Source organism: Ambystoma mexicanum, chromosome 6q (genome assembly GCF_040938575.1).
Source record: "Ambystoma mexicanum isolate Mex_15411 chromosome 6q, UKY_AmexF1_1, whole genome shotgun sequence".
Classification (NCBI taxonomy): domain Eukaryota; kingdom Metazoa; phylum Chordata; class Amphibia; order Caudata; family Ambystomatidae; genus Ambystoma; species Ambystoma mexicanum.
In genome coordinates, this window is record NC_090937.1 from 132,752,972 (window position 1) to 132,765,796 (window position 12,825).

The 12,825-nt window shown below is 46.2% G+C and overlaps 1 pseudogene; it reads left to right on the plus strand.

The window, feature by feature from the left end:
* Positions 1–445: 445 nt before the first annotated feature.
* On the plus strand, positions 446–2,143 carry LOC138515176 (pre-mRNA-processing factor 39 pseudogene; annotated as a pseudogene).
* Positions 2,144–12,825: the final 10,682 nt, after the last annotated feature.

A 12,825-nucleotide genomic window follows, 5' to 3' on the forward strand; every position in this document is an offset into this window, starting at 1 on the left:
GCCCATGTCTGTACTTCTATCTTAAGCATCGTAAGCTTTTTGGAAATAGAAGCATGTCAATAAATATTCTATACTGACTGGAAATATTTACCCTAGGATTAGTATTGTATCCAGAGTGTGTGAGTCTTTCTGGCTGGTAACATTAATTCTGGGTACGGAAAGAGCTGCGAGTGTTCATCATGACTTTGTCATCAGGTCTTACCCAGCTTTTACCTGACATGATGATGTACCCAATATCTTTTCAGTGGAGTTTATTATTGGGGAGCAAAGCTTAGCAAGGGGGGTGTGATTAAAATTATGCAAAGTACAGCCACGTGGAATCCTAGTGCTTACAAAATTATTATTATAGACTCTCAAAACAATGCAAGTGAGGACAAGCTGAGAACAGCGATGACTGATTAAGATAACATGGAGCAATCTTCTGAGAACTTTGAGAGCAATTAAGATGACACCAGGGAGGAGGCTGCAGAAGCTGCTGAGGAGTCAGGAGATGAAGGTGCATGTAAAAGGTGCACACCACCACTATCTACACGGGGGAACACATTCTATGTCTGCAGGAATTTGCCACATTTTGGTTGTAGAGGTGAACAGTCATGTTTACAACTACTGCAAAAAGTATGCTAGTGTGGAGAGATGAAGCAACAATGTTACAGAAGCTGGTGTGATTTATCAGTAAGACCTGCAGGCAATTCTCCTAAGTGTGGAATTGTGGATCCATAACTTGAACTTCCTAACAAAAACACTCCAGTGAGGTGGTCCTGAAACAAACGGCAATATAAGATTAACCATTCAATGTGCAGTTTTGGCTGCAGGAACCGATCTCCGATCACATCAATTGCAGCAAATGTGTGTAGATTTGGAAAGTGATCAAGGAAACCTTAGAGAAGTTACAGTGATTTGCGAGCGCTTTCACAGTATTCCCCCAAAACGTTACAGTCATTGTTTTCAAAGATTCAGGGACCACACACAAAACAATCAGCGAGAGACTACATGCCTGCAGAAGGATGTATTGAGCTATGCAAAGAAAATGCTTCTATAAATAGTCATGGCGGAGAAGAGACCTCACTTAAAGACAGCCCCCTACACAGGACTTCAAGAACTGACTCACCCAGCACTGCTAACAAGTGAAAATGATAATATGCACCACAGAATCATTGAAGTTAATCAAGAAGTCTTCAACCACAAGGAATATGAAGTTAGAACGACGTGGACTTTTGAAGAAGTCATGCAACAACCATACTTCCTTGTAAAACATTGGATAAATCACTGTTGAAATATTGGAAAGATTACTTGTATTTTGAAATTGAAAATGGGCCCATTAGCATATGGTGATCCTCTATGAGCGATGTGTTATTTTTCGTTCTCTCTACAAGGACTTTTGATCAAGTTTGCAATGGACATGGAAAACCACAGAGCTGAAGGAGTAAGGAATGTCTGCAGCAGGGCCTGTTCAATCTACCTACACACAAATCCGATGGTCCATTGATTCATATTGGCCTTTTAGGAACAGTAGGAATAGCTGGAAGAGGCTGGTGGAATACTGAAGTTGTTTGAGGAGTCTGTTGAAGGGACTGCAGTGGTTTGTTTATGGAGAGTAAGTGTGGAACAGTGACAAGGAAACGAAGAGGAAGCTGACAACTTGCTCTAGGAAGCAATCACAAGTGCCAAATCCAATAAGGATTCCTCATTTGCTGCTATCACTCTTATTTGACATCGCTTCCAAGTTCATTTGATATTCTGAAAGCAAGACCAGTGCTCTTTGTGGCCATCGAGGGCGACAAATAGAAATCTAAATATTTCCTCAGCAATATCAGTGGGAATCTCAAAGATAATGATCACCACAGTCTTGCATGTTTTGGTGAAGCTGTCTTTACTCCATAGCTTATGTAAATGAGGCTTGTTTTTCACAGTCAAATGTCTTATTTCTTGAAGATTTCTGCTCCGATGTGGACGGCCTTTGTTGGCCTACCATGAACATCAGAATCTTCTACAAAATCAGGATGGCGTGAAAAGAAAGGCTGAAAAATGGATCCAAGAGCCAGATGAAAAGAAAGAACACTAAGATGAAAGATCAATGATATCTACCCTGATGATGATGACTGGAGACACGCAAGCAAATCAGGCAGTGTACAGCAATTATTAAGCTTTGTAGATGGAGCATGAGGGCCGTACGTAGTTAAAGGCTCAGCTACAGCAACACCATTTAATGAGGTCTTCAGGGCCCATATCACACAGAATGGCCCGAGGGAGTGTTCTAGAAAGCGGTTAGGTCCTAAAACAGATAAAAAGGCAATCTGCCTGGAGTGGTTTCTGGGACCTGTCTAGTTCCCAGCAACCACGCCCAAATGATGAAGAGGTAGGTTCAAGGCAAAGAAACCAGACGGGGTGCAGCTGCCAGGTGTGTCCCAGTAAAGACTGCAGGCAGCAAGGGGGAGGGGACGGATGCCCCCCTCCACCCTAACAAGGCAAGGTGCGGGGACAATGGAGGACATTTATTTTAAGTCAGGCTTTGACCACAAAGAGAGTGGCACCAGCAGGTGGGCCTCCACCCCCACCCCAATAAGATAAAGAGCGGGGTGAGTGATTTAGGTACCCGAGCCAGATTGTCAGGTGCGGCGTGGGAGAGGAGGAGAGCAGGGCTAACTGAATGCCTGTCAGTGTGGTGCTATCATGAAGAAAGGGAGCACCATGCTGCGAACCATGTCTGCACGGCTGTCAGCAGAGCTCTCCCATGATGAGAGGGTGTGCCACGCTGAGAGCCATGCAGTGCTGCCAACATGGCTTTCCTCTCATCACGGCAGTGGCAAAACAAGAGCCATGTGGCACTGGCAGCATGGCTGCCAGCGCAGAACTCCCGTAATGAAAGGCAACGCCGCACAGAGAGCAGTACTGCCAATGCAGTGACCCCAGAGGAATTGGGAGGCTGCCTTTATACCGTCTCATAAAGCATTAAAATTAGCCAATGTGGGAGTGCCACACCACTCCCCCGGGATATAGCCATTATATGTATTAAACAAATGGCAATAACATATTCTCCAGTCAGTTTGACTCATTCTGAGTTTGGCTGAGTGGGAACAAATTGATGTCATTCCGTTTGCCTCCATTTTTCATGCACTGTGGCATTACCTCACTACAATTTTGGCGGTAATGCCTCCAGCAGAATTACCGGATGTTAATACAACAGATTTCTGGAGGTAAATTGGAGGAGTTTCTCTACTTTGCCCCCAGAAATCTGCGGTATTATGATCCGGGAATTCCATCGCAGATAAAGATGGAGGTAAACAGAATTACCTCCACTTTTTTCCTGCACCACCAAACTCGTAATGAGGCTGCAGAATATGCTATTGTGAATTGTTAAATACATACAATGGTGATATCAAGCACTTAAGCTTCATCATAAAAAAATCAATTGTGACCTCCTCCGTAGGGTAATGAATACACACACTGAGACAGATAGTAGGTGGTATTTTGTTTCAGAAACAACTTTTATTTATTGTTACTTTTGTTTCTTTTTCTCTTAGAAAAAAGGATACGGTTTCTTCTCATTAGGCTTCTGGGAGCTTCTGTTCATGCCATACTTTTGGATCAAGTTCAGGTAACTCTCTGTAATCTTTCTCAGTGTCTATGTATTCTCTCCTTTACTTTCCTCTGACTTTAGTTCAATTACTTCAGTTTGTAAACATAGTCTCTTCCACTCCTCTTGTCTAGTTCTTTTTACATATACTCTTCACTATATTACACATCTCTTCAGTTAGATCCCATCTTCTCTCTTCTCTCTTAATAATTACTTTCAATCTGGTAATAGTCTTTGATTTCTCTTCCTCGTTGGTTTTCTATACTTAATATAATATTAATTGTTCTCAAATTCCTCGTTATGTAGCCTGTTAGGATATTTGGCAACTTCTTGTACTCTTTCTATACTGCAGGCGTAGCAAACGCTCCTAACGGTATCATTCACTCTTTTCCTCTCTTCACGATAAACAGATTGTCTTTCTTGAGTTCGTATTAAACAATGTCCATTTTATACTCTGAGTCACTGCCCATTCAGTTGGCCTCGGACTTCCATGTACCTTTTTATTGTTTATCTTTCCTCGTATTACCTTCTAGGTGCGTACAGCTTCCTCGTAGCTTTGTCAGCTCAGCTGTTATCGCGGCCCAGCCGCGCCGCCTGAACTCCGCCCCCTCTCACTTTCCGATGTTGGGTTACACTGGGTTCAGCGGTTCATCGGCCGTCGTCAAGGTGTACTCTTCGCCTGAACCGCTGACAGGCTACACGCCCCCTCACACAGTGATGCCGTATCGAGTGCGTCTCTCCTTCCCACGAAACTGACAGCATTGAACGTCTATTTACATAGCGATTATAACAATCGCTTTAACTCCGAATGAAGAGTTTCAGACGAGCGCAACGATAAATAACGACAATAACAAAAACAAAAAAAACTTGACTTCTTTTATAACTTCAGCAAACTTCTTCCTTAAAACGGTCTAGTAAGCCCACTCATAACCGCCGCTCAGGAGTTCATCTCCTTCTGTCTCCTAGCAACAACATATACAGGACAAGAAAACAGTTGTCAGAATAATGCACCCGGAGTTTGAAGACAGATTCTGATTGGGCAATAGTACTGTCAATCATTCCTTTCAGCCTGGTTCTTAGAATTAACCCTTCACATAGCCGATCAGCCTGGTATTGACAGAGCCAGCTTGCACACTAACTGGGTGCTCTTCCTACAGTAGGTTTATCACACCATTGCAGAGACAAGTACACATTAGCCTTATTCAAAGCTTTTTGTACAGATTCTGAATCACCCAACTTTAAATGGGGATTTACACAGCAAAACCACTACTTGTAATCCGGAGGTATTACCGTTAATACCTCCAGTGGTATTACAGCCGGAGCAAGCAGCGGTAATGTTAATACCCTTTGATGGTATTTTGGTGATATTACTGCTGAAATACCATCAAACTCGTAATGGGCCTCACAGTGTCTTAACCACTGCATAGGCAAGTCTCAACAGTTGTATGTGTGGTTTGCCTTGAAAATGAATTCTTGCTTTTATCATTACTCCAATCTTCCCAATCCAACTGTGGTTTCCTCAGTACTTTCTGTGACACTTCAATGCTGTGTAAAATGAAGCACACCCGGAAGGCCTCCCCCAACCTCTGAGGAATATACTGAAAGGCATGAACTCTTCAATCACACACTTGCATTTGGCATTCACAACCACATATGACTGCAATAGGATTCTGAGTCTTAGTGAAGGTGTTTTAGTGTATCCTCCTGCTCGTCTACTGGCCCTCAAACAGTAGTGGGAAGTCAATTAACTGCGTTATGTAAGTGGTATTACATTTCTGACACTTTTACACAGTATTGCAATCAAACACGCATTGGCATGCTGGAAGTAATAGTATAATTAATTGTGTAAGCATATGTATCCACTTTTGTGTCATGACATATGCAATGCAGCATGTTTAGTGACATTTGGCATAGCTGTTTTACATGGATAACATAGAGGCTCTTCTGTTCACCTAAATGACATCCCACAGACATATGTGGAGTGGAAACAATGCTTTAGAGTGGACTCTATTCACTTGAGTGTGAATGTGGGACAGGAGTAGATGCCTTCAACCGAGTTGCTGGCCCTGTGATTGGTGTCATTTGATCTGAATATCCATTAACCAGGCATGGCATGTAATCATGAAGACTCACAGGGTGTTGTTAAACAGAATCATTGAGGCATGTGCCTTGATAAAGCATGCTACATGTTTCCACTTTCTGAAAACCAGCTTTTTTGTCTTCGTAGGCAAAGATGAAAAGTGTGTTAAGCACAGAGCATCCACTACATTAGGAAATCAATTCATGCAATTGATTTCTGGTTTCATAACGTTGAAGTTTCGCTTGTCATTTTGAAATGTTGAATGTTAGCTGATGTGCAACCGTGTAGTAGTGTTCATGGCTTGGGTATCAACGAACTGTGCACCTCATTATGAAAGGGTTGGAGGTAGATGTGTTTTGCACCTTCTCCCGCGTCTAATCCCACGGTGGAACTCTAAACTGGTGCTCTTGATTGTGCATCTGATTGGGCATTCCTGCATCTGATTGGGCATTCCTGCATCTGATTGGGCCTTCCTGCATCTGATTGGGCATTCCTGCATCTGATTGGGCCTTCCTGCATCTAATTGGGCATTCCTGCATCTGATTGGGCCTTCCTGCATCTGATTCATGGAGAAAAAAGTAGATGCCATCCACTCGTTTGCCAGGGGGGCTGCCATTACAGAATTTAGCTGTGATCACATGCTGATGCCAATCCCCTACGTGGCAATACACTAGGTATACTAGTTGTTCTATGGTAAATCTACATATTTTAGGCAGAGGTTCCAAGCTCGAATTCATGGTATAAATGCCCTCAGTATTTCCGGATGCATTGCTTTCCTCACTCAGCAGGTTTTGCTAACCTCGCAATCAAGCATGGCAACATTTGGCTGATCAAAACGGCATCCATGTCTTCACTGCATTCCCCAAACTGCAAAGGAAGACCTAAACCAGAATCTGACTGTTGGTTTTCACTGAAAGTTTCTTTAATATTCAATGTTCCTTACACCGTGGGATCATGTTGCACTTCACAATCACTAATCCAGCTACTCCCCGCCAGCCCCTTCATGGGTCCTCTCCACCTCGCAGTTCCTTTGCATGTGTTGATTGGATGGTGTCTGTAAACTAGCACTGGATAATGGTGATTACTTATTCTGGGTCTACTTGCTCTAAAATATTGAAAAAATGTCCAAGTGTAAAATGTTCCACGCAATGAGCATTCCCTCCCCAATCATGTGACAGTCCTCCTGGAAACCTCTTTTGGGATTTATTGAAATAAACCCAGGAATTCGCGATGTCTTTCCCAAATGCAGTGAACGCGATGGGAAACTCTGTCTGAAATAACACAATTATCCCATGTGGATCACAGAAGAAAGACACAATGAAATATTTGGTTAAGCAAAGAACGATTACTGATTAGCTTCTGCATGAGACTCAGATGACCTAAGGGAAAATTGCCATCTGTTTGCACTTATACTTAAATATGTATTAGATTCGTGTGTATGAGGGGTGAAAAAGCTGCTCCCTTTGTACCACCAGGACTGGCAAAAAAAAAGCGGACCCTAATCCTGCAACACTAGGAAACATCTGGAATCCTAAGGTGCAGTCCACCCATGGTTAGTGTTGATCTCATTCTCATGTTCAGCAGAGCATAGATGTCCATTCGCTCTGGCGAATTACCTTTCTAGGTAACAGCAGATGACTTTCTGGGTCGATTTGGTTCTCAACACTAAGCAGCACATTATAGCACAATCATGGCCATCATTTGGGAGTTTCAAGCATACATGTGCAACCACTTGCAACTCTAATAGAACTCCTGATGCTGTTCTTGGTTTAGAAATCACAGGGGTAGCTCTCAGAAGAGAGAACAATCACTTCCCCATAAGAGCTGTGTTTATATTCTAAAAATCCCACCTCTACCCGCTGTGCAGCTTTACTAATGACTCTTCAAGATTTTGTGAAGAAACAATTGTTTGGGAATTATCTTCCCATCCTCAAGGCGTCAATAGAACAATTCCAAAGTGCAAATGGGAAATAGAAATGGCCACCAGATGCAGAAGGAGCAGAAACTCGATTATTCACTGGAGCCACGCACATGCTGTGAAGATAAAATCAAGTGGGGGTAGGGGATAGGAAGAGGGCTTGGAGCAGGTCTGAGGGGCAACCCTGGGATATGGGATACTTCACCTGGATTACAATAAAAGGTATGCTAGGCATTTACTCATAATATTAGTGTTACACGACGTATCCTGGACCTCAAATCCAGGGACTGCATCTCTCCAGCCCTAAAACCTCTCCACTGGCTCCCAGTGACTGCAAGGATCAAATTCAAGACCCTCTGAATCATCCACACCCACATCTACAATGCTGTCTGGGGCCTGGTACCCCTCTACATCCAGCTTTCTCTCCCTAAATACCTCCCTGCTAGAGTTCTCCTGTCCTCTAGCTCTGACTCTCTGCACGTCAGATGCTTCTAGAGAATCACTGTGTACCACCCACCGTTTCCAGCCACCAGAGTGATGCTGTGGGGGAGCAGAGACTCCATTAGAGTGCACTGAGAGTGAAAGAAATCCCCAAGCCCTGAGTAGTGTGGTGGGAGGCTGGCAGAACAACAAACTCCTAGTGTGGCACTTAAGACTGGGATATTGCAGAAGAGCCCACCTGCAGTCAGGCATAGGGAGAATCATACCTGGAAGGGCACATAGCTGGGAAGCCAGGCATTGACGCTTCCCACGGCAGGAGGCACTACACAGATTTGGGCTGCAGTAGTATAGGCCTCCGGTGAAGAGAGCAGTGACAAGGAGTGGGACAAACTCCCCTGTGAGGAGTGAAAAATGTGGGTCTTAGCCTACAAAACCGCAGGATTGGATAACCAAGCTCAGTGGCCTTACAAAACAGTCAGCACTCGGAGAACAGGCGAGCAGTAGACAGCAGGGCGGCAGGACACTGCAGTGACCGGGGGCAGATTACGTAGGCACACTCCTGCAATAGAAGTAGAATGTGAGAGCTTGAAACTCCCAGATGCCCAAGGGAAAGGGGTAGGACACACCATCCCGCCCAAAGCTGCATCCCTGCATCAGGAAGGGCAGTTGGAGTGCTGCTGCAAGCAGAGGGCATCAGACTTAGCGACCACCCATGAAGGTTATCGGCGGGCGGACGATTCTAGGGGCTGAAAAGAGGGAAAGATGGCACTCAGAAAGGAGGGCTTGAAAGAGTGCCTCAAAGATATCGAGGGAAGGATCACAGCCACATTTCAGTACAAGTTTATGTCTCTGAAGGAAGACCTAAGGAACTCCCCGAAGGAGGTTAGGGAGGACTTGACGAGCCTGAGAGCCATGATGGACACCAGAGAGCAGGGCATAACAGAGATGGTGGAAGAGCTTAAACCAAATAGCAAACCGATGGAACACTTGGCAAGGAGGACCCAGAACCGGAACTCCAGGTTGAGGATCTGGAAAATCGATCAAGACAGTCTAAGGTTCATATAAAAGGATTAAGCAAGACTGTTCAGGACAAAGACTTGTGATACATGATCCAGCAGTGTTCTTGGGATCTACTATTGGAGATTGACAGAATTCACAGGGTGAACCCTAAAAAGGCAGAACCTGGTCTGAGGCATACCGATGTCCTAGTCGCTATGTCCTCATATGGACAGAAGGAGAGTGTGCTGAGATTGGCTCAGGTGTAAGACATAATTACTGTATATGGATCGAGCATTCAGCTATTTCAAGACTTGGCGCTGACAACCCTGCAAAAGCGCAAATCCATGGGTCCGGTAGTCAGAGCGTTCATTGGTTAACAGGTTAAATATAAATAAACATTTCCCTTTGGCTTTCTCTTCACAATAAATGGGAAACAACACTGAATAACGGCATGTGAAGAAGGGCAAGCCCTGTTACACCTGGAAGAAGTGGAGGATGTCATGGCAAAGCAAACCAGGCGCTCCCCCGTAAAGAACATAAAGTGGGAATGGTCAAGGGTGCCTGGGAGGTCGCGTAGTAGGGGAGTGCACACGAAAGTTGGCTCTGGCCGGAAGAAGCAACATGCTGATATGGGCACGAACTGCCTGCAGGATTGAGAAAGCATTACAGGGGTCAGGGGAAGGAGGCAGACGATAGAAAGTGTGTATCGCTACATTTAGGGGAATACAACTTGCATTGATAGTCGGTTGGGAATGGCTTATGCGACACAGGCCTTAAGAAGGCAGGTTTTGAGTTGGCCCAGGGCGGGTGTGGGAAGTTTGTGGCTTTTTTGGAATCTGCTAGGAGGTATAAGGAATCATCCCTATGGATTTGACTCAGGTAGTTACTTGGACCAGAGTTTCGGGGTTGGTTCACAAGGGTGTCATAGGATCTCTGGTCCGAGCCTGGGAGGGTATGTTTGGGGGACATGGAGGGGTGTGGGGAGGGATGGAAGGGGGATGAGAGGGAGGGGCCGGGGGGGCTGTTAGGTATGAAGTTCAAGGGGGGACAAGGAGGGTACAGGTGTAGGGGGGTTGGCAGGCAGTGACAGCAGTGGAAGGTATAGGCTGGTTGATGTAAACAGAATGGTAATGTGTTGGATTCAAAACGTGGTGGCTATGGAAACATTCAAGATGTTGACGCATAATGTTAGGGGGATGAATACCCCTATTTAATACAGGGAGCTTGAGGCGCAGGTTAGGAGGGAGAAGGCGGAAATGATATTGTTTCAAGAAACACATATGTGGAAGAAGGATAAAACCAATGTCCAGCATAAGCAGTTCTCACAGGTATAACAGGCCAATGCCCAGGGGAGGATGGCTGGGGTTCTTATCGTATTTAAAGACTCCCTAAATGTACACATTGCACATTCCCAGGCCGACCCAGGTGGAAGGTACTTACTTCTCCGGCACAGATCAAACAATGATGTATCACACTGGCAACGGTATATGCGCAAAACATCGAACTGTAGGGAGTCCTGCGTAATGTAGCTGCCATATTAGAGCAATTTGCGGTGCGGGATATCAAACTAATTGGTGATGTTACCTTAGCATGGGTCCCTCAAGTGGACAGGAGTTTGGGGCACATCAGGGCATACCCAGTCCTTCCAGCTCCCTGCTGAATAGCTTTGATAGCATAACCCAGCAGGAGCAGGGATATACATGCTTTATACATGTCCAACAATCACTGTCCAGGATACAATATGCGTGGGTAACGTCCCAGCTGATGGGTGTTTTCTTTGTTCATTCTTCAACCGTTTTTTGCACTTTTTGCCGAAAAACGTTTGCCGAAAAGAATCTTTTATTTTTTTTGGGTGGGGTCCCCCTTTATCCCTATACACCACCGCACCATACCCATTATATGCCCTCCCCTCCTCACCCCACATATTTCTTTATGTGTTTTTGGCAAAAAGTGCTGCCAAAAAAACTGGGGATGAATGAACGTTGTACCGATGGGAGACGTGGGGGAAAAGACGTTGAGATCGATCGTGCTCTCGGATCATGTCCCCATATCCATTGAATTTCACGCATACGGGAAGCAGAGGGACTTATCGTGTTGGAAGTTCCCAGCAGAGTTTGCTGTAGCAACAATAGGTGACCAAACAAATCTGTATTTCGATAACAATGACACCCCCAAAATCAGTTCATAAGAGATATGGGATGCGTTTAAAGTGGTATTGCAGGGATAACTGTTTGCTTTGAGGGGTCAGTGGGAGAAACAATGGGGGAAATGGAAATAGATTTGGTGACTCAATTGGGGGAGGTAATGCAGGCCTTAGCGGACAAGCGGACATGGGCCCAATAAAAGACATTAAGGCATGCCTGATGTCAACTGGACCTACTACATGCGTGAAGAAACTAAGGGGGTAATTCATAGAATTCAGCGCACAAGTGGCGCACGCAGCTGGCGCACAGTGTGCGCGTGCGAATCCCTGCGCCAACCGCGTGCGCTAAAATCCATTTCCGCGCACAGCGTATTCATGAATTCCAGCCACCAAAACCAGCCGTGGCGCACAGTGGCGCAGCGACCCTGCAGCAGCGCCAGTTACGCCCCCAAGAACGCCTCTCGCGCAGGGAAAATCCATCAATATACCCAATCAAGTGCAAAGGGCTGCGCTAACCCTGTACCAGCACAGCAAGCGGGCTACGTGTATCACTGGGGTGCGCGGGAAGTTCCACACGCGATTACATCATGGTACGTGTATTTCAGGGGTGCGCAGGAATTTCCACACGCGATTGGGCCCGTGCGAGCAGGGTACGCGTATCTCAGGGGTGCGCGGGAAGTTCCACACACGATTCCATCAGGGTACGTGTATTTCGGGGTGCGCGTGAAGTTCCACATGCGATATCAGCAGGGTACGTGTATTTCAGGGTGCAGGGGAAGTTACACACGCGATTTCAGCAGGGTACGTGTATTTCAGGGGTGCGTGGGAATTTCCACACGCGATTGGGCCCGTGCGAGCAGGGTACGCGTATCTCAGGGGTGCGCGGGAAGTTCCACACGCGATTCCATCAGGGTACGTGTATTTCGGGGCGCGGGGGAAGTTTCACACGCGAAATCAGCAGGGTACGTGTATTCCAGTGGTGCGCGGGAAGTTCCACACGCGATTCCATCAGGGTACGTGTATTACAGGGGTACGCGGGAATTTCCACACGCGATTGGGCCCTTGCGAGCAGGGTACGCGTATTTCAGGGGTGCGCGGGAAGTTCCACACGCGATTTCATCATGGTACGTGTATTTCAGGGGTGCGCGGGAAGTTCCACACGCGATTGGGCCCTTGCGAGCAGGGTACGCGTATTTCAGGGGTGCGCGGGAAGTTCCACACTCGATTTCATCATGGTACGTGTATTTCAGGGGTGCGCCGGAAGTTCCACACGCGATTCCATCAGGGTACATGTATTACAGGGGTGTGCGGGAAGTTCCACATGCGTTTGGGCCCTTGCGAGCAGGGTACGCGTATTTCAGGGGTGCGCTGGAAGTTCCACACGTGATTTCATCATGGTACGTGTATTTCAGGGGTGCGCGGGAAGTTCCACACGCGATTCCATCAGGGTACATGAATTACAGGGGTGCGCGGGAATTTCCACACGCGATTGGGCCCGTGCGAGCAGGGTACGCGTATCTCAGGGGTGCGCGGGAAGTTCCACACACGATTCCATCAGGGTACGTGTATTTTGGGGTGCGCGGGAAGTTCCACACTCGATTTCATCATGGTACGTGTATTTCAGGGTGCAGGGGAAGTTACACACGCGATTTCAGCAGGGTACGTGTATT